Raw genomic sequence first — 21,661 nt, 5'->3', positions numbered from 1 at the left:
CAGTCACATGCCTCCACTGACATGATACTGGAGCCGTAGACACGAGCCTGACCCTGAGGACATGCTTGCTATTCTCCACATTTTCGATGACCAGACCTACATAACCTTGGAAGATAAGGAGATTCAAAACAGACCTCCCCAAGATGTGCTACTTGGGCATGTGGATCATTTTCAGATAAAGGCAAATATGAGATGCTTAGATAGCATCACTGACTCAATGGACATGAATTTGAGCAAATTCTGTGAGATAGTGAAAGACAGGAAAGCCTGGCCTGGTGCAGTCCATGGAGCTGCAAAGAGTAGGACACAACTTAGAGACTGAGCAACAACTAATGGATTTTTTTTTGACCACTGTGGGCTCAAGAGAGACAACTGCCTCTTCTTTAATTACCTAGAAAAAATTTAAATTGGGCATCTTTCCCAGAAAAAGTTACTATCTTAGACAAATTTTACCTAAGTGGCTTCATCTACATGGCAGGATACATCCCCGTCTCCCAGAGTTAGAGTCTTCCTGTGAATGACTCTCCTGTCCTTGGAAACTCCAGACCCCTATTCAATTCCTTAGCTCAGAATGGTATATATACTTAATTCTACCACTTTGTCTTTGAACGTGTCAGGTATGTAAGGTCTCTGTCCTACTCATATATTTGAAGATCTTATAAATATAAAGTTAATTCTGATTTTTCTCCTGTTACTCTGTCTCAGTTCAGTTTAGTTCAGTCACTCAGGCATGTCCGACTCTTTGACCCCATGGACTGCAGCATGCCAGGCCTCCCTGTCCATCCCCAGCTCCCAGAGTTTACTCAAACTCATGTCCATTGAGTCGATGATGCTGTCAAACCATCTAATCTTCTGTAGTTCCCTTCTCCTCATGCTTTCAATCTTTCCCAGCATCAGGGTCTTTTCAAATGAATCAGCTCTTCACATCAGGTGGCCAAAGTATTGGAGTTTCAGCTTCAACATCAGTCCTTCCAATGAATATTCAGGACTGATTTCCTTTAGGATGGACTGGTTGGATCTCATTTTGGTTTAATTTTTTTGATGGTTAGTGTTCTTTAGCAAAAACTAGGATAATTTACTTATTGAGTTATTTGACAATGAAATCTTGAGAGAAGTAAGGATGTGCTGGGCATACTGATCATGGTTAATCACAGAAAAAGATGGTTAATCACAGAAAAATCACAGATGACTCAAAATTTAAATTTTCCTATTCTTAATGTGGAATTTTATTTTTATCAGCTTATTACTGTGTTTGTGTCATTAACTTAAAAAAGTCCAAGTGGTAGCATTGAAATTGTTCTTTATATACTCAAGTATCATTTTATTTAGCTAATCATACAAGAATTTTGAAATTTGGAGCTAACAATAATTTCTGTCAAAGCTTATAGGAAGTGTGGTTTTGAAAAATTACTTTCTTATATGTAAAGTGCATTATTATTTTAATTGTATAATCTCAAGCTTGTTGTCTGCATACCTGTTGTTTAAAACAATTGTTAGAGGGTACTCTTTAATAAAAAAAAACACTGACTTTAAATATCTATACTGTCATGTTGTATATGTTGTTAGTCAATCAGTCATGGGTGACATTTGTGACCCAATGGACTATAGCCCACCAGGCTCCTCTATCGATGGGATTCTCGAGGCAAGAATACTGGAGTGGGTTGCCATTTCCTTCTCCAGGGGATCTTCCCATCACAGGGATTGAACCCTGATCTCCTGCATTGCAGGCAGTCTCCTGCATTGTAGGCAGATTCTTTACATATTGAGTGTATTATATTCAAAACAACATTAGTGTCTCAAGTCACTTCCAACAACAAACCTTCATTTCTTGCTCCTAGATCTGTATGTCTAGGAGCAGTGTTTTCAGCAGGTCATACCGGTATACAGGATGATTTCCTGGTTGATGTAAGAACTGGGAAGGTCCAAGACAACTCCCCAAGCCATGTAAATCCTCTGCTTGGGCATGATTTGTCACAGTCCTTAAACTAAAGTAAACAATGTACCCATTATTAACAGGGAAGGAAATTATACTTTTTCTGCAGAGTAAAACAGTGACAGTGTAAATATTTGCTCAAAAATAACTGATTATATCACAGTGACTTTCAAACTACTTAAAAAACTACCAATTTCAGGGAAAATCTGAAGTACAGCAAGAAGATAATGTATTGTTATAAGATGTTTACATACAATATTCAAGTAAAAAGACATTTCAGTAGTATGTTTGGAAAATGACAGATCAACCAGAATTCTCAGGAGCTGAAACCTAGATACCTAGACACCAATTTCTGTTACATCCTGGAAGAAGAAGTCCATAAATAAAACACAAAGAGAAAAATCATTGAACTAAGGTGTGGGGGTGGAGTGTCTAGAAACCAGTTCATGATATTCATGAGGTAATGGGGCACCAAGAAGAGATGGAAGTGAGCATGGGCAGAGAGAAGAAAGCCATTATGTGGATAAGCCAGAAAGACATCTCTCAGAAATGAAATCATCTTGACCAGCTTTGAAACTGGTAATGAACCTCATTTGGAGGCCCAACCCTTATTAGTGAGTAAACCATGTAAAAGCAAATCCTATTCAAAGATTTCTTTGCTGAAAGGATCTGCTGGATGGAAACTACGGGATGACTGGGGGAACAGAGAGCCCTGTATACATGCAGGTCATTTTTAGTTTAACTTTGGCCTTTCTGTGCCTTGTGTTGTCTGACCCCCCATTTCCAGTTTACTATTTCAAATACATTCACATTCTCCTGGAGGTTTAAGACTTAAAGTCTTCTATGTAACCAGTTTAATTTTCTAAATGAATAGGATTCATAACCAGAAAAATCCACTTGCCATTGACAGCAGTGTGCGTTAGTAGCTCAGTCGTGTCTGCCTCTTTGCAACCCCATGGACTATAGCCCGCCAAGCCCCTCTGTCCATGGGACTTCCCAGGTGAGAATACTGGACTGGGTTGGCATTTTCTCCTCCAGGGGCTCTTCCGGACCCAGGGATGGAACCTCGGACTCCTGCATTGCAGATTCTTCGCCTCTGAGCCAACAGAGAAGCCCTGTGCTGCTCTGTGCGGAGTCACTTCAGTCGTGTCGGACTCTCTGCAGCCCCATGGACAGTCTCCCGCCAGGCTCCTCTGTCCATGGGATTCTCCAGGCAAGACTACGGAAGTGGGTTGTCATTTCGTTCTCCGGGGGATCTTCCTGACCCAGGGATCAAACCTGTGTCTCCTGCATTGGCAGGTGGATTCTGGGTGGTTTCTTTACCACTGAGTCGGAAAGCATGTATCTATATCTATATCATCTTTCTTTATCCTGAGAGAGAGCTTTTAATTGGCTGACAGGATTATGGAGGTTTGGCAAATCCAGAATCTACAGAATAGACTATTAGGTTGTATAGCCGGGAAGAATTGCAGTTAGTCTGAAGGCAGTTTGCCAATTGATTGGATGCAGCTCACCCACGTTATGGAAGACCATCTACTTTAATCAAAGTTCACCAATTAAATGCTCATCTCAAAACAAAATAACAAAAAACCTTCACAGAAATACCCAGAATAATATATGACCAAATAATCTGGGCATTGTGGCCTAGCCACATCAACATATAAAAATAAACATCACAGCCTGTTTCTCTTATCTGTGAGATTGCCAAATTATTAGTATTTGCTTCATAAAACTATTTGGAAAATGAACTGTGACAGTTTATGGCACATGCTTAGCAAAATGCTTAGCAGATAGTAAGTACTCGAATATAACATTGATGATGAAGATATTTACCAGTTCTCCCAAAACAGGTTCTTTTGAAAGCAGCTGATGTACAAAGGTGAAAAAGATATTTTAGATATATATTTCCCTGCTGCAAATCATTATGCTGGTCCTTAGTCCTATAGATTAAAAAATATATCTACATTCTTCCCAGGATTTTATATAGTAACTTCTTGTGATGTTATGCTGTTCTACCAGCCTCTATAAACTAGTCCCTTAGTAATTTCAACTATATTTATAATACATTACTTCTTAAAGTGTTTTATTGATAGGCATTGCATATTTTATATCCCTTCATATATCTAATGTATCTCCTAATAATAGGAATAATTATTTTAATAATAATAACAACATAAAAGGACAAAACTTCAATTGAACATTAAATGTCCAACATCATGCAACATTACAAGAAAAATAAGAAACTAAATATATTACAAAAAATATATAAAACTGTAACTATCATATATGATTAAGTAGAGGCAGATCCACTCAAAACTAAGAAGAAAAAACAAGGAGAATTTTACAGTGTTAGTATATTAGACCATTTTAGAATTTTAACCTTTGTGTAGAGGAACCAATGTTTTAAGTGGAATGATAATCTGAGTGATTAAATTGCAAAAGGCAATATACATAGGAGAAAGCTAATTTTGAAGTCTAGAAAATTGATTCCAGAAACATAAGCACAGAGGGATAAACTGATATCAATATTGAAGACTGAGGCCTTGAAATGAAAATCCATACAGAACCTTTTTCAAACATGGTGATTGATTTAACATGTGGAAGTTAATGCTTTGTACAAATTTTACCTGTCTGGTGATGGTCTGTGAGTCTTCCATAGTGATATTCCAAATTCAGTTATGTGGAACACAGGTTTACCAAATTTATTCTCAAAATTATTTTTGAATAAAATGTTTGAGAATCCTACTTCTTGAAAAATCCAAAATTATATTAGTGTATTAACACTTCTAAGAAAGTTTGCCTAGAGAAAATTAACTAACTTTGGTTAATCATTACTTACTAAATTTCTGCTTCTGGACTTTTTTCCCTCAAGTAGCACCCATGAATATTCCGAAGATTAGACTATTTTGAAAAACTTTGAGAAGAACAATGTAGGCAGTCAATAAGAATATATGATTCAAAGTCAGATAAACAGGATTCAAATCACAACCATGTCAGTTCCTACTTTTAGGATTTTGTATAAATCTTTTTAATATTTCCAAATCAAAGCTGAAACTAGCACAAGACTAAATCAACTATACTCCAATACAAAATAAATTTCTTTTTTAAATTCCTGTTTATCAAATAAGGTCAACAATAAATGCCTTATAATCATTATAAAGGACTAAATAATCCAATGCCATTTAGTGACACTAGGAAACCCAACACAATGTAGCTATTATTGACAATGATGATGCTAACTGATCAATGTCCTTAAATAATGTAGCTTTACTTCATAATGTGTTTTGGGTAGTTTTCATCATTTAGTGTCATATAGGTTTTAAAAACAATTCATATTTGACAATAATATACCTTTAATTGTATTATAATTAAAATTAGCATTAGTATAATATCACATCATCATCATTACTGGTTAATTTAGACTTCCATATATGTTATCAACTTTGTCTGTTTTAGGAAATAATTTTCTGGAAATATGCAAATTTATTAGTAAAGAACTTACAAACATTTTCTGATAATACTTTAAATTTTTTCTTTATATGTGTTAATAGTATGTTATTTCCATATCTGGGCTTCCCTTCTGTCTCAGTTGGTCAAGAACCTGCCTGCAATGCAGGAGACCTGGGTTAGATTTTTGGGTTGGGAAGATCCCCTGGAGAAGGGAAAGGCTAGCCACTTCAATTTTCTGGCCTGGAGAGTTCCTTGAATTGTATAGTCCATGGGGTTGCAAAGAGTCGGACATGACTGAGCGACTTTCACTTTATTTCCATATCTAATTTATAATTTGGCCTACTTTTCATTTTCTTTGGTTTTACTGTTTTGATTTATTTGTTTTGAATTGATAAAGTAGCAGTAACTAAAGGGAAAGAGTAACTAACTTCTCTCTCTGTCAGGATTGGACAATGAGAGCCTCAAGGTTTTAATGGCAACTGCAGCAGCAGCAGCACCATCACAAAAGACTGATTTTATGATGTATATAATTACACTGCCATTCTCTACATCTTGGGCAAGAATAACCCCCTAAGTCTTAGACTGTGTACCCACTTTCCAAACAACAGGAGAGTTTTTCACCTCCCTGTTAAAGCCATTTCCTAGAAGCTGCACATGTTAAATGGCTCAGTCATCTCCAACCCTGTGAAACATGGACTGTAGCGTACGGCTCCTCTATCCACAGTATTTCCCAGGCAAGAATACTGGAGTGATTTGCCGTTTCCTACTCCATAGGATCTTCCCGACCCAGGAATGGAACCCATGTCTCCTGCATCTCCTGCATTGACAAGCAGATTCTTTATCACCACATTACCTGGGAAGCCCTCGAGAGATTGCACACAGTTTACCTTATTCTAACGTCCAGAAGCTAGTCATATAGCCAGTCTTCTTGTTATGCAAGCCAGGAAATAAAAACACTGTTGCAAATAGCATTGGAATATACACAGCTAAAATAATTAAACAACTAATAGTGTTGGCTAAAGCCAACTGTAAAGTTTAGTCATATTTTCTTTAGTTACAACATTTTAACTGATTAATTTCTTAGTCTTTATTATTCAGTGTATCCATTTTCCTTGAGAGATGTTGTATATTTTTCTAAATATTAATATTGGCTTTAAGAAGTGATTTCTATTCTATACTATTTTTATTCAAAATAAGTAAGTCCTTTGTATTTTTCATAAATCTAGATTTACTTATTGCTGTGGCCTAGTTCTAGCTAGTTAGTTAGTTAGTAAACATATCTTTAGTTATTAGAAGTGACACAAAGTAAGGAAATGAACATGGACTTATATAGCATTATACTCAATACCTCAGTAACATTTGCCATATGCCCCTATTCCTCAGTACATGATTTAGTCATTAAATGTGTGAAACATGACACTTACATGACACTTGCAGCGCTGCGACTGCAACGGACCGTGCAGAAGCGAGGCCAAGAGGAGCTACCCCTCACCCAAGGTAAGAGAAACCCAAGTGAGACAGTAGGTGTTCCAAGAGGGTATCAGGGGCAGACACACTAAAACCATAATCACAGAAAACTAGCCAACTTGATCACAGGACCACAGCTTGTCTAACTCAATGAAACTAAGCCATGCCGTGTGGGGCCACCCAAGATGCCCGGGTCATGGTGGAGAGGTCTGACAGAATGTGGTCCACTGGAGAAGGGAACGGCAAACCACTTCAGTATGCTTGCCTTGAGAACCCCATGAACAGTATGAAATGGCAAAATGGTAGGATACTGAAAGAGGAACTCCCCAGGTCAGTAGGTGCCCAATATGCTACTGGAGATCAGTGGAGAAATAACTCCAGAAAGATGAAGGGATGGAGCCAAAGCAAAAACAATAGCCAGTTGTGTATGTGACTGGTGATAGAAGCAAAGTCCGATGCTGTAAAGAGCAATATTGCATAGGAATCTGGAATGTTAGGTCCATGAATCAAGGCAAATTGGAAGTGGTCAAACAGGAGATGGCAGGAGTGAACGTCGACATTCTAGGAATCAGTGAACTAAAATGGACTGGAATGGGTGAATTTAACTCAGATGACCTTTGTAACTACTACTGTGGGCAGGACTCCCTTAGAAGAAATGGAGTAGCCTTCATGGTCAACAAGAGTCCAAAATTCAGTACTTGGATGCAATCTCAAAAATGACAGAATGATCTCTGTTCGTTTCCAAGGCAAACCATTCAATATCACGGTAATCAAAGACTATGCCCCAACCATTAACGCTGAAGAGGCAAAATTTGAACGGTTCTGGGCAGACCTACAAGACCTTTTAGAACTAACACCCAAAAAAGATGTCCTTTTCATTATAGGGGGCTGGAATGAAAAAGTGGGAAGTCAAGAAACCCCTGGAGTAACAGGCAAATTGGGCCTTGGAGTACGGAATGAAGCAGGGCAAAGGCTAATAGAGTTTTGCCAAGAGAATGCACTGGTCATAGCAAATACCCTCTTCCAACAACACAAGAGAAGACTCTACACATGGACATCACCAGATGGTCAACACCAAAATCAGATTGATTGCAGCCAAAGATGGAGAAGCTCTATACAGTCAGCAAAAACAAGACCAGGAGCTGACTGTGCCTCGGATCATGAACTCCTTATTGCCAAATTCAGACTTAAATTGAAGAAAGTGGGGAAAACCACTAGACCGTTCAGGTATGACCTAAATCAAATCCCTTATGACTATACTGTGGAAGTAAGAAATAGATTTAAGGGACTAGATCTGATAGACAGAGTGCCTGATGAAATATGGATGGAGGTTCATGACATTGTATAGGACACAGGGATCAAGACTATCCCCATGGAAAAGAAATGCAAAAAGGCAAAATGGTTGTCTGAGGAGGCCTTACAAATAGCTGTGAAATGAAGAGAAGCGAAAAGCAAAGGAGAAAAGGAAAGATAGTCCCATTTGAATGCAGAATTCCAAAGAATAGTAAGGAGAGATAAGAAAGCCTTCCTCAGTGATCAATGCAAAGAAATAGAGGAAAACAACAGAATGGGAAAGACTAGAGATCTCTTCAAGAATATTAGAGATACCAAGGGAACATTTCATGCAAAGATGGGCTCAATAAATGACAGAAATAGTATGGACCTAACAGAAGCAGAAGATCTTAAGAAGAGGTGGCAAGAATACATAGAAGAACTGTACAAGAAAGATCTTCACGACCCAGATAATCATGATGGTGTGATCACTCGCCTAGAGCCAGACATCCTGGAATGTGAAGTCAAGTGGGCCTTAGAAAGCATCACTATGAACAAAGCTAGTGGAGGTGATGGAATTCCGGTTGAGCTATTTCAAATCCTGAAAGATGATGCTGTGAAAGTGCTGCACTCAACTGCCAGCAAATTTGGAAAACTCAGCAGTGGCCACAGGACTGGAAAAGGTCAGTTTTCATTCCAATGCCAAAGAATGCTCAAACTACAGCACAATTGCACTTATCTCACATGCTAGTAAAGTAATGCTCAAAATTCTCCAATCCAGGCTTCAGCAATATGTGAACTGTGAACTTCCAGATGTTCAAGCTGGATTTAGAAAAGGCAGAGGAACCAGAGATCAAATTGCCAACATCTGTTGGATCATCGAAAAAGCAAGAGAGTTCCAGAAAAACATCTATTTCTGCTTTATTGACTATGCCAAAGCCTTTGACTGTGTGGATCACAATAAACTGTGGAAAGTTCTGAAAGAGATGGGCGTACCAGACCACCTGACCTGCCTCTTGAGAAACCTATATGCTGGTCAGGAAACAACAGTCAGAACTGGACATGGAACAACAGACTGGTTACAAATAGGAAAAGGAATATGTCAAGGCTGTATATTGTCACCCTGCTTATTTAACTTATATGCAGGGTACATCATGAGAAACACTGGGCTGGAAGAAGCACAAGCTGGAATCAAGATTGTCGGGAGAAATATCAGTAACCTCAGATATGCAGATGACACCACCCTTGTGGCAGAAAGTGAAGAGGAACTAAAGAGCCTCTTGATGAAAGTTTAAGAGGAGAGTGAAAAAGTTGGCCTAAAGCTCAACATTCAGAAAACCAAGATCATGGCATCTGGTCCCATCACTTCTTGGGAAACAGTGGAAACCGTTTCAGACACTATTTATCTGGCTCCAAAATCACTGAGGATGGTGATTGCAGCCATGAAATTAAAGGACACTTACTCCTTGGAAGGAAAGTTATGACCAACCTAGATAGCATATTAAAAAGCAGAGACATTACTTTGCCAACAAAGGTTTGTCTAGTCAAGGCTATGGTTTTTCCAGTGGTCATATATGGATGTGAGAGTTGGACTGTGAAGAAGAGTCCCTTGGACTGCAAGATCCAACCAGTCCATCCTAAAGGAGATCAGTCCTGGGTGTTCATGGGAAGGACTAATGTTGAAGCTGAAACTCCAATACTTTGGCCACCTCATGCAAAGAGTTGACTCATTGGAAAAGACCCTGATGCTGGGAGGGATTGGGGGCAGGAGGAGAAGGGGACGACAGAGGATGAGATGGTTGGATGTCATCACTGACTCAATGGACATGAGTTTGGATAAACTCCAGGAGTTTGTGATGGAGGGGAGGCCTGGTGTGCTGAGATTCATGGGGTTGCAAAGAGTCAGACACGACTGAGCGACTGAACTGAACTGAATCGGAAAAAAAATAGATTCTGAGAAGTCATTTTATCTGAATGTAACTTCTTAGGATGTAATCCCCCTAAACAAAAAAATCCAACAGGGAATTGGGGAAAAGGACAGGAATAACAGTAGAACAAAAAATGGGCAAAGTAAGCAAAGTCCCTCAGGGGATTATTTTGTCCTGATCCCAGAATGAAAGCTTGGTAGATGACACCCAGAATCAAGAGGAGTGTTTATACCACCTCAACAGGACAGTCATTAAGACCTGTATGGTGTGAATAGGAGTGTGGTCATAAATTCCCAGGATATTCTGGCTCTCTGTGAATGGCTAATGGTGTTTTGGCAGCCTCAGGCGGACCTCCAACAAAGAAACAGATGCTGGATAATGGGAGTGAAAGCATGGGCACTAGTGTGTGCTAAAAGGTTAAGGGACATACAGCCAGAGCACTAACAGAGAACGCTCTATAGATTTAGGTAATTTCTTATGATGATCTCAGTGGTTATTTCAGGATGATTCTGATGGTTTTTATTTATCCAAGTTTAACTTTATTTCTAAATTTTAAGAATAACTGTGAGGTTTTTTTTTTCTAAATAAAAATTATTTGCTAAGAAAAAGATAATATATTCTAAATGCTCTCTATCCTGACTTATTATGAGGCTGCTTTACCATGACAGTCTTTGAATTATTATGTGATCCAATTTAATATCTACCACTAAACATTATAATCGTAGAAATAAAATAAAATGCAAAGTGATCTTTTATAGCATTTCTGTTCTGACACATTGTAAAGATGTTTCTTCCAGAGTAATTTGATTTGCCAAAGTTGAATCCCTAGAAGCATCTCTTCTAGAATCTCTATAAACATTTATTCTTTAAAATTCTCTATAGCCAGTATGTCTGACATATTACTGTTTTGATTCTACGCTAAAAACTGGCAAAAGTAGTACTATCACCCCCAAAATACGTATTTAAAACAAAAGTTCCCTTCACTCAACTGTATAATATGTGTACAGTACCTGAACATACAAGTGTATCATGTTTATATATAGATATGTTTTTCCTTAGTTGTAAACAACAATGAAATGACTAACTTTAAATAGTCCTACTATTCCATCCTTTGTTCTATTATAGTGAAGCACAAATATGTGAGTGAGAAAAAATGGATATTAATAGTTGCCAGCCATATGTCTCTCAAGTACTCAGTGAGAATTAAAATGGTTAAATCAGCAAATCTTTCTCAGACAACATTCACACATTTTAAAATTGGATCTTTAACCATTTTTTAAAAATCCTTGATTTTACCAGAAAATCTTTCCTTTTGAAAACTTACCAAATTAAAGTTTTACATTTATTTAAAGTTATCTAGAAATTTCTTCATTTTTAAAGGATGAAATGTACCAGTTAATCATTTAAATTCATCATCTTATAAGTCAAAATGAAGATATCAGTAAACTTGATTTTACTTAATTAAATATTATTTTACAGTCAATAGATAGACTTCATGAGTTAAAAAAAATGATACCCCTATATGAGTAAATGTGACAAAATATAGATATTATTTATATTGCTTTCATGTAAGAAAACTCAAATTGTCAGAGTGAAGAGCAGATGGAATTGTAAAGAGCTTGAGTAAGAAAATGTTACTAGTAAATTTATGATTTATTATATATGGATTATATATAAAAATTTAGTTGTATACATAAAAGATGGAAATTCCACAGGCACTTATTAGAAATACCATGTGAGAAAATGTTATAATTTGTCCACCAATTTGAAGTTATTTGGAGTAATGTTGGGGTTTGGGAGGGTTTCCCAGGTGACTCAGTGGTAAAAGAATCTGCCTGCCAATGCAGAAGACATAGGAGACACCAATTCTATCCCTGAGTCAGGAAGATCCCCTAGAGGAGGAAATGGCACCCCATTTCAGCATTCTTGCCTGGAGAATCCCATGGACAGAGGAACTGGCAGGCTACAGCCCACAGGGTCACAAAGAGTCGGACACGGCTGGTGACTGAGCATGCGTACATGGGACTTGGAAAACATGAGCAACAGACACCTGGGAAGTCATATCCAGGACATAAAAGAATATCTAGAATGACTGAATGCTTGCTTTATTGGTATCTTTGCTTCACTCTGAATTCTTCATCAACTTTATGTTTAGGTGTCTGTATATAAGATGCTTTTTTTTTTCTGTATTTCTGGTGATTTTGTAGTGGCAGTAATTTTTAAAAGACAATTTTATGCATTATGTGTGAATGTTGAAGTATAAAAATGACTAATGTATTGCCCCAGAAGGAACCTATATCTTTAAAAAATCATTTTAATTAATTTCCTCCGAGAATTATGAACTATAAAATAGAACAATAGGTAATAATAAAACTCCTGAAAATTGGCCTCCATAAACCAGTTACTTGTAAAATTGTGAAATTAAATCATCTTACTCATATGCATAAATGATGTAATCCTCCCTGGTGTGTGCTTTTGTTAATTGATATGGATCCATGATAATCTCCCTGAGTATAAAGAGGAACCAGGGATTTTCAAAAATAGAAATAGTTATTGCAACAGTTTGGTGTTAGTGAATTTACAATTAGTCTGCTTTACCTTTGGTTCTTTTCTGTCTAGTTTCTTCTCATTATTATATTAGTAATGTCTAATTTATAATTTAGATTGCAGTGCCTCTATATTTGCTATAAGATTATTAATTGGAAAATAAAGATTATAAAGAAGAAAGGTAAAACTTGAAGACACTAAGGTTATGCAGAAATCCATCATAGCTTGTGAAGCAAACCATAAATAGTTGTAGAACAAGTGGTCTTGGCATGTGTTAAAAGTTTCCTCTTCCTTTTCAATTATCTGATTAAATAATAAATAATATATATTTCCTTATTATATTTGTTATTCTTACCCTAAAATTATATTATTGAGAAATGTTTTTGGATAGAGTTGAGGCAATATGTTTTGATGTATTATATTTTATAGTCTCTTTAGAGTCACATGAATTTACATTTAACCACATTGGTCATTTATATAACAAAAATTTTGAATATTTTTGTTAATTTTAAGCTATACTGAACATAGACACATGCTCAAATATATATATATGTGTGTGTGTGTATATATATATATATTTAAAATCTGTAAATGTGAAATAAAAAAGATAATATATGTTAAATATTCCACACAACTTTTAAAAAAATGACTCTTCTGAATCTGTGATAAAACAAGGGGTAGTTGAGCTTAATAATGAAGAATCTGGAGCACTCACAGAGATTTAACTCAAATCAGAGAAGCCTAGAAAGCCTTTTAATACTGTGAAAAAAAAGTTACTACCAATATAACAAATAATTTATTTTTCTGGATTGAAAAACAACTTGATTATTTCAAGTAAAATTAGTTACTTACTCATATCATGTAAATATTTGATAGAAATTGTGCTCAAAATGTGTATTGTTAAAAGCTGAAAGTGTTCAGCATTTACATTTCTTATCAAAACATCATTCATATTCTTTCAAAACTCATGTTTGGAATAAAATTTGCGATCATAAGAGAAAAATGCACAGCTAGTTTTTACATAATAAAGCAATCATGTAATTTTATTTTAGTCTCCGTTACACTTGCCTGAGTCTCTATACCTTAATTTTAGATTTAAAATATTTACTTGTAGCAGATAGTTTCTATGATATCATTGGAAGAGTGTTGTCCCAAAGGGCTCATATACTGTTGAGCATCAAGATTATAGATTGACCAAACTTGGGCGAAGGGGACAATCTAGGGAATACCTGCAATTTGACACATTGTGACTTAGAATACCGAATTCCTATGTTACCTATATGCAAATAATGTTCAAGGAATTCCTTATAAGAACACAGTGAGTAAGAAGGCATGCTGATAGCTGGCCTGAAAAATAAAATATTGAATTCAAATCTACCTAAGAATGTCTGAGGGTTGTTAAGGAAGCCCCATTACTGGTATTTTTCACTGAAAGACTGAGTCTTGAATTAAAGGTAAATTTATCATATGCAGAAAAAAATTGAATTTGGTTTCATGACAGTAAGGCAGCCACAAATGTGCATCTGTAACTTTGGTCAAGTTATCAAAACACTTTAAAGTTATATCCATGTCTTTTAAGTAAGAATTATGGTAGTATATATTTTATAGTTTGTTGTGAACATTAAAACAATTCACATAAAAATATGGACTATAGTAAATGTTACATGTTATTCTTACTGCCTAATAAGTTGTTTTCTAATAACAGTTTTCCACTTGCTGCTTGTTGGGGAACACTTAATTAGCTTGAGCTATAAATTAAAATTGAAAAATCAAAATAATTCAAATACACAGGTTATAGATAAAAATGTGCAAGAAAATATTTGTAAGAAATAAAATAATTTTTATTTAGATTTGTGAAAAAAGCTAACATTCTTCTTGACTGCTGAAAATATGTTGAGGGTATTTAAGTATTTGATAAACTTTGAAATATTTTAAGATAATGTCAACTCAGGGATTACAGTAATATATATAACTTTTTCTAAATGTGCAAAGGGTATATATAATGTAGTGTGTTCAGCTCTGAGCATTGCAATATGTTTTAAAGCTGTATGCAAACCGGTGACCAGAATTATCAGGAAATCATATCAACTAGTCATCATCTTAAAGGACTGAACCTGTATAAGCTCATGCAAGTTAACATAAATGTTTTATACTTGAGAATCAATGAGTAGAAATTGCAAAGACTTTAGGCTTAGACTCAAAGTGAAACAAAACTTTCTCACAATTTGAATTACCGGAGATAACTGTGCTGGCCCACATTGACCTGCTAGTCACTCGCTTTTCAATCAATTGTTAGGCAGCTATCTGCTAGCTGATTTCATGTTTATGCAAGAATTTGATAATAATAGAACAAAGGTAAACATGTTTCTCAAATGTGTAGCGGTAGTTCCTTGCAGCACCCATAATGAAAAGGAACAGGCAGTTAGTAGGCAAATTAATGCCTAACTTATTGAACTCTCTGCCTTCAATTTTAGAATTAAAATTCATGTTATCACTCTCATGAATACGAATTCCTCCTTAATAGACAGCATGGAATACTTCTGCAATTTTCAGTCTACTTTGCCCACATCTGTCCCAACAGACTTGCTTATTCTGTATATAATAGGTAGCATTTTAATCAATGAAGAAGATATTTCATTCTATTCATTGATATGGCAAATGTGTCTGCCTGTAATTCTTAACCAGTGAAATATCAGCAGTTAAAAATGAGAAGAAATATTAAGTAAATGGTCTTACAGTTCAGGAGACAACCTTACTATCTGATGTGTGAGAGAACAAGATTTCATAGCTAGTCTTGTTTTTTCTGTTCCTGCACAGCCTACAATTCTTAGACAATAGATAGGAAACTGCAACACAATTGCTCAAATATGTGGTAGAAATTTTAAAGTTGATGACTAGGGAAAACTTTATGGGCAACCACAGTATTAAGATCAGTGTGATAAAGGTCAATAGAAGGGAAATGATAGAATTTGATGAGATGCATTAGGAAAATAATGGTCAATAGGACAATCAATATTCCTAAGGAGATAATGTAGCTGGATGAGGAGAGTCAGAGAATTTGGATAAATTATAATTTTCAGTACTTTTGCTGGAAGTTTAAAATGTAAATTGGTAATTGAAACAGTTGGAAATTTAAGATGACGGTTCTGTTAGGAAGTTAGGCATGAGCAGTGGGGTGGCCTAGCAGAAAAAATGATCCACCCCAGACATGCCCTGATAAGGCCCAGGAGAGCTCACAGACATACTGCAGAATAATCACAGAGACTTTTCCAATTCTGACACATGCACCCAACATGCCCAGTGATACAAATTAACCACAGGGACTTCTCCAACTCTGGCACATGTGGCCTTGATGCATAGCTATGTCCTCGAGAGACCTTAGGTGGCTGGGGAGCCTATGAAGGGTTCATAAATATTCTATACATGCATACATCTAATTATAACAGACTGAATTATGGGAAAGACATGCTCAATAGAGTCTGTTAAGTAACTTGCAACTGTCAATCAGAACTGTCAGTTCGCACCCTCGTAGATGAATAGATAAAGCCCTGTCTTGAAAACCTCATACTTTCACCATTCTGGTGCCAGTGCCTCTCTTGGCTTGGCTTACATCTCCCTTGAGGTTTTATTTTTGTTCTTTCATCAATAAACTTGTTTTTCCCTGTGGTAAGCCCTCAGATTCTTCTTTATGTCCTTATCAAGACGGAGGCCCAGGAGGAAGGGTTCTTTTCCACTCTCCCTATCTGGTAACAGTTCTGAGATCATAAATCTTATTCAGAATCTGACCTCCCCACTTATCTGTGTCTTTGCTTTGAGAAATGTTAATTAAGACTATCAGTAATACTTTCCTAACCCATGAAACATGTAGAATTATACCTTCTTTACTTTTCTCTCAGGTTTCGGTGATAATTAAAGACAATCAGGTATCTTAATAGTAGGTAAGACATGAAGAACTGACACCTGGTGTGAAAAATGGACTCATTGGAAGAGGCCGTGATGCTGGGAAAGACTGAAGGCAGGAGAAGGGGATGACAGAGGATGAGATGGGTGGATGGCATCACCGACTCGATGGACTCGAGTTTGAGCAGCCTCCAGAAGTTGGTAATGGACAGGGAAACCTGGCATGCTGCAGCCCACGGGGTTGCAAAGAGTCGGACACAACTGAGCAACTGAATTGAACTGAATAATAGGTGAAATAAATTGATAATTCAAACATGACATATGTACACTGAGAAATTCATGAAACATTTTATTTGAACCATAAATTATTTTTTCCCAGAGACTGTAAGAGGCCTTTGTGCATATGATTTTAGCAAGAATGTGGGTTATATAAAACCTATTTTGAAATTTCTGTGGACCCTTAAGCCTTAATTAAAAAGTCCAACAAAAGCCATAGTTTGTATATCAGGAAATCCTTTCATTTTATCCTCTTTTTTGAGCCATTGTTCTGTGTGGGTAGAGTAGAAAAATCTATTTTAGTATTTTATTGGCTGAAAATATCCAAGGTTTGTGTGTCAAGGAGGGTGATTTAACAGTTGACTCTTCTCTCAAGGTATCTACTTAAGATTCAGTAACCAAACTTATCATTGAGAGAGAATGAATGGGTCAGATGCCAATAATGGTGATAAGCATTCTTGGTCATTTTAAATATGAATCATTTGATATACAAAAAGCCACCTTGATATTGGGGGGACACAGAGGTTTACCTTAAAAGAGATAAAGTCATCCACCAAATGCAGTTACAACCCTATGTTCATTTTTACAAAATGTTGGAAAATATGTATAATAGTTTTGGGTAGAATGAGGAGTGGGAACACCTTGATGGGATCAGCTTAATCCTTCCCAACTGAAAACTCTGCATGTTTGCAAAGAACTACTAGGTATATTATAACACATAGCACATGGAAAAACACAACAATTTCAAACAAGCATTCATTATGATCATATTATCTCTATCTTCTACCATTTTCTAAAGTTTCCTGGCCATCTGCTTTTAGGGTTAGCAAAATTTAAGTTATTCATCCAAGGTCACATTTATCTTAAGCAAAGAGGTGATTTAGAGTCTTACATTTTTATCAGAAATTTAAAAACAAAATCAACACAGGACTTCTGTGGTTATATATGAATCTCAATACTGAATAGAGATTTACAGTGAATTTCTATGAAACAATTATAACATTTTAATAGATTCAAGACAAATCTTTGACAAACACTGATGTTCCCTCCCTCTCCTGTGATGACTATCAGAGTTCAGAACTGCTCTAATAGACCCAACATTCTGAAAAAAGAGAAAAAAATGTGTTCCCTGATGTCAATGAAAAAATAATACAATATGATAACCAATTAATAGAAACTAAAATTTTTCCTTAACCAATAAATTTGTTTTAAATAAAAAGACATGTAGCTTTTGCCTTGATAATATTTTTTTTTTTCTATTAAGAAAACTTCCTTTAAATTTATGATGAAACAAAATACTAACTGACCAGTCTTGAAAACACACTTCAATATTTCAGAGTTTCCTTTAACTTCTGTTATGTTGAAAACTTTCAGAAACTATTTTTAGAGATCAAATGGAAACCACTTTGAAAAGCTCAGCTTGATTAAGAACAGACAACACACATTTAGGGAATAAAAGGAATCGCTCACTACTTTTGTGAAATTCTTCAGGGACTTCACTCCAGGTAGACAAATGTGGAAAGGGAGTTAAAGAGGATTTTAAACTTAGATGTTTGGAAAGCCTTTGACAAAATTCTTTACAGAACTGTAAGATCAGTGGAGAGGATCAATGAAACTAATAGTAAATTGGCTCACAGTTCTGAACAATGATTTATGGAAAGGAAACAAAGTACTGGAAATAGGCTTTTGTGGTCCAAGCCAATTTTAAATATTCTTCATAGATCAGAAACAAATATCCAACTTTCTGAAAATTGTTAAATATATTTTTAAGATATTAAGCTTTGACTTTGTAATAAATCAAATAAAATTGAAGTTTCTTATAACACTTAGCTGATGACCAATAGAATGTGGCAAATAACAAATATGTGTGTTCAGATTGGGATTGTTTTTAAATAGTAGTGGATTTTAGGAAGACATCTTGAGAATATATTGAAACATATATAGACAATATTAAATGGGCACTAAAAAATGATTACTTGAACCACCATGCTTAACATTACCACAAGAATTTTTACTCTGTATTTTATCTTAAACTTCTGTTTGAATACATGAATACAGTTGTCTTTGTTGCTTGAGAAGAAACAAGTTTGTTTGATTTAAAAATAATCAGAAGTCAAGAACAAATTCACAGGTATTCTGTCTGCTTTAATAGTTTTATTCCAGCAAACATAAAAGTGTCTGGCATAGAAAGTCCTCAGTAAGTCTCCATGAATAAATGAATAAACTACCAAACAGACTGGATGGAGTGGCTCTAAAATTGAGACGGATCATTGAACTATCAATCCCTTTTGCTGGATTCTCTTCAAGATTAACCACTATTTTGCATCTCCTTACTTTAAGATGCATAATTATTTTTTAAAAAGGAAGATTAAATGTTAGAAGATAAAGGAGCACATACCCAAAATTTCTAAAATAAGGACTTTCATATTTCTAAGCACTATTTTACAAGAAAGGAGGAGGGTGCTCACTAGCTATGAACCATCACACCCCAGTTTCTTAACACATCCAAATGACAGTTTTTGTTTTTGTTTTTTTAATACTTGAGTAAACCTCAAATCCCTTCCAAGATTTATTTTTTGATCAGAAGTGGAAGAAGCACCTCAGGATTTTCAGAGAGGAAAGATAAAACATGGTGTTACTCAGCAGGATATGGGATAGTAAACCTTCACATCATAAATAAGAAACATAAAATGTCTATTTGAAGGGATACTGATAAGATATTTCTGAAAGAGGTCACAGCTCTGTGTCCAGCCTATCAGTGAGAATCTATAAAAAGATGATAGTCTTTGTCCAAGACACTACATATGAAAGCTCTACAAAGGAGTTCCAGGGTTTGAGCAGCATGAAAAACCATTATTTCTTTTTTATGAGATTTTTCAGATGTTCCATATTTTAGTAATCAGAATATTATGATTAAAATTATGTGTAGTAATGAATTCATATTAAATATATTTGTCTCTGAAGATATATCAGACATTGTACACAGCACTTCACATACCTCACCTCATCATTCCCCCAAAAAAAATTCTATAAAAGAGTTTCTTTTATTATCCATGAACAGCAGATGAGGAAACTAAGCTAGCAAGGTTTGGAAGGGGATTTAACTTCTTTCAAACTGTAAGCCCATATTTTAAAACGCTATGGCCTATTACTTTGGCATTTTTTCTTAAGAAGTAATGGGAAATTCACACAAAAAACTGGCCAGTTGCACCTGAACCAGTATAAATTACATTTTGATTAACTCTTGAAAGATCTCCATGAAGGTTAGTATTGTCTCTAAATCATTACAGCAATTAAATGGCTTCAAGCTATCACCGATATTACAGAGGGATTCAACTGAATCAGAAAATCAAGATGAACTTTGTCATGTTGCTACAAATGTAAAAATTCTAGAAGAACAGGGCACAATAATGACAACGTACATTATATTTCCTAGGAATTAAAACAAATGAACCTCATAACCTAATGTTAATTTTGTTTTAGACTGATCGTGAACATTGTTTTCCATTCTCTTTCTAGCTGTCAGTCATTTCTCTTTTTCACACTGTTACTACCTATGCTAAGTATCTTTCTTTTTTCCATTTTTTTCTTTCCATAAATTTAAAACACATGGTGGAGCCACGTTAATGTAGGCAGATTCTATTCACTTTAAAATCACTTCTCTTACTGTCCAGGATGATTGCAGAAATGTAGTATCCTCACATTGGTGAATCCTATTTTCTCTACCTATCGCCAATACTTAAAGATATTAGGGAGGAAGAGAGAAGGTATCAGAACCAGCTTCAGAATAATCTATAGCTGAAAAATTTATCTGCTAATATTTTCATTTATTCCAAGACTTTTCTGTCCATGCATTCTTTCCATTCCAATGAAAATCAGATAGTCACCTAGAATATTTCTTTACTCATTCATTGATTATTTCATTCCCGCTTTTTTAAAAATTCAATTGTGTTATTTAAAAGGTTACTTAATCTCTGCATTATACTATGTGCTGGGTATAAAATGACAGAGAAAGACTTTTAACTGAGGCTCTTTTAGTATCTCTAGATGCTTTCAGTTACTAGCAGAACTCAAGCAAGATCGTTGACTTGATGTTTGTTGATGGTCATGGTAGCATATCTCAAAGAACTATGGCTTGTAGTTAAAAAAAAAATACATAGTTAATACTGAAAGATTTGGTCTTGTCTTATGACTATGCCATTACTAACCATATGGCCTATAGAAATATCTCTGGCTAAAAGGAAAAAAAAAGCAAAAATAAACAAATTGGACCTAATTAAACTTAAAAGCTTTTGCACAGTGAAGGAATGTGTAAAAGCTTTCGCACAATGAATAAGCAAGGTGAAAAGACAGTTTTCAGAATGGGAGAAAATAATAGCAAATGAAGCAACTGACAAAGAATTAATCTCAAAAATATACAAGCATCTCATGCAGCTCAATTCCAATAAAATAAACGACCCAATCAAAAAATGGGCCAAAGAATTAAACAGACATTTCTCCAAAGAAGACATACAGATGGCTAACAAACACATGAAAAAATGCTTAACATCACTCATTAACAGAGAAATGCAAATCAAAACCACAATGAGGTACCATTACACGCCAGTCAGAATGGCTGCTATCAAAATGTCAACAAACAATAAATGTTGGAGAGGGTGTGAAGTAAAGGGAACCCTCTTACACTGTTGGTGGGAATGCAAACTGGCACAGCCACTATGAAGAACAGTGTGGAGATTCCTTAAAAAACTGGAATTAGAACTGCCATACAACCCAGCAATCCCACTGCTGGACATACACACCGAGGAAACCAGAATTGAAAGAGACACGCGTACCTCAATGTTTATCACACTGCTGTTTACAATAGCTAGGACATGGAAGCACTCATGTC

This window comes from Cervus elaphus, chromosome 17 (genome assembly GCF_910594005.1).
Source record: "Cervus elaphus chromosome 17, mCerEla1.1, whole genome shotgun sequence".
Classification (NCBI taxonomy): Eukaryota; Metazoa; Chordata; class Mammalia; order Artiodactyla; family Cervidae; genus Cervus; species Cervus elaphus.
This window is presented reverse-complemented; position numbering follows the sequence as displayed.